Source organism: Cornus florida, unplaced genomic scaffold (genome assembly GCF_030987335.1).
Source record: "Cornus florida cultivar Cherokee Brave unplaced genomic scaffold, ASM3098733v1 CherokeeBrave_3.0.0_Hap2_Chr10, whole genome shotgun sequence".
NCBI lineage: Eukaryota > Viridiplantae > Streptophyta > Magnoliopsida > Cornales > Cornaceae > Cornus > Cornus florida.
In genome coordinates, this window is record NW_026775580.1 from 36,250,576 (window position 1) to 36,252,865 (window position 2,290).

At 38.6% G+C, this 2,290-nt stretch overlaps 1 pseudogene; it reads right to left on the minus strand.

Moving 5' to 3' along the window:
* Nucleotides 1-630: 630 nt before the first annotated feature.
* On the minus strand, nt 631-729 carry LOC132280282 (small nucleolar RNA R71; annotated as a pseudogene).
* Between the last annotated feature and the right edge of the window lie 1,561 nt (nt 730-2,290).

Genomic DNA, 2,290 nt, shown 5'->3' on the forward strand with positions numbered 1-2,290 from the left:
TCTATCAATGGATGACCATAATGACAATCATGTTGAGGACCTTGGTCACATAGACCAACAAGGTATCCTTCATCCCAATGTGCACAATGAGAACATACAAGTACCTTTGGGCATGCCTAGGCCATTCATTCACCAACCACCACAACAACAAGGCCAAGTTCCATATGGAATGCCAAGGCCAATGTATGCTCCACAACCTCCCATCAACAATCAAGGAATTCAAAACCAAGGTGTTCATGTTGTACCTCAAGTAGCTAATCCACCTCTTGCTTTAAGAGACCATTATGTGCCTAATGAGTATAATGCACCTACACGCATCCAATTGCCTCCATTTAGAGCACATCATTATGAAATTAAGCCACAAACCATTCAAATACTTTCTAACTATCATGGACTTCCAAGTGAAGAACCTTTCAAGCATTTGGATAAGTTTCTTGAAATATATTCCACCGTAAAATATACGGACATGCCGGTAGAGGTTTTAAGACTCAAACTTTTTCCATTCACCTTAAAAGATAAGGCAAAGTATTGGTTTAACAATCTTAGGCCTTTTTTAATCACTTCTTGGGCAGAATTGCAACAAGAATTCTTGAAGAAGTACTATCCGATTTCTAAGACCAATGCCATGAGAACCTCAATTCGAGAATTTTCACATAGGGATGGAGAAACGTTTCATGAAGCATGGGAACACTTCAATGAATTGCTTAAGAAGTGTCCACATCATGACATGCCCAAATGGCAATTAGTTCAATATTTCTTTGAGAGCTTATCGGATAACTATAAGGGTATGGTTGATGCTTCCATGGGTGGCTCATACATTGATAGGCATGAGGATGATGTGTGGCGTCTCTATGAGAGCATGAGTGAAAATTCTTTGCATAGAACACTATTATCTAAGAATGGTAGAAATTCATAAGGTAGGAAGAGTGTTGGCTTACATCAAGTCGACCATTTAAATGAAATAGCCGCCAAAATGAAGTCTTTATCTCAAAGGTTTGATCAATTTTTGATTAACCAAAACTTGGCGAACCAAGTATCTTCCTTCCCTAACCATTCTCATCGTACATCAACTGAAACATGTATGACTTGTTCTAGTGTTATTCATTCTACTTCTCATTGTCCTCACGGACAAGTGCAAAGTGAACCTAATGAACAAGTCAATGCGGCTTTTGTGAACCAAGGGAACAATCTTTATGGTACTCATTATAATCCAAGTTGGAGGAATCATCCGAATTTCTCTCGAAAAAACCAAGGAGAGGGCTCAAACCCCTCCCAAGGCGGTTTTCAAGGGAGGTACATTCCACCTCCACTTCAAAACCAAGGATCCCAAGGTTATAGACCTTATCAATCACAAGGGAATCAATTTGCTAATTCTCATTTTCCTAACCAATCTTATTCCCAAGGTAATACTAGAAGTCCCACCTTTGAAGAAAAAGTTTTGAATGCTTTGGGCACTTTAGAGGCTAACACTCAATTGCTTCATTCTCACTCTTAATCTATTGCGAAGCTAGAAACCCAAGTAGGGCAAATAGCAAGCACTCTCAATGCAAGAGAGAAGGGAAAAATGCCTATTAATGTCCCACCTAAGCAACAATGTGTTGTGGAAACCCATTTCTCATCGGAAGGCCACACCATTGAACATGTTAATGCAGTGACTACCTTGCGGAGTGGTAAGATTGTGGACAATTAAGTTGGAATGTCCAATTAAGAAAGTGAACTGGTGCAACCTCAAGTTGTCACCCGTTCCATTTCACACCCATTCCTCGTTCATTGCATATACATGATCTTGTAAATGAGAAAGTTTTGAAAGATGTGTTTGAAAAAGAAGTTTTGAAAAATGATGTTGAAAAGGTTTTGTTAAAAAATGATTTGAAAACTTCTTGTGTTGAAAAGAGTTCAAAAGAAAATTTTAAAAAAGTGTTTGAACCAAAAGTTTCATTTCCGGATGCCTTAAAAGGATCCATTTCAAAAGACAAGAAAAAGGCAAAAACCAATGAAATCATGGAAATGTTTAGGCAAGTGAAAGTTAATCTTCCACTATTAGATGCAATCAAGCAAATTCCGGCTTATGCCAAATTCTTGAAGGACTTACGTACCCAAAAGCGGAAGAACAAGAGCCAAGCACCAAGAAAAGTGATTTTGACCGAGCAAGTAAGCTCAATTTTGCAGCATAACACTCTTCCAAAGTTTAAGGACCCTGGTTCACCCACTACATCATGCATTATTAGTGATCATATCATTAATCGGGCGCTTCTTGACTTAGGAGCAAGTGTTAACCTTCTTCCATACT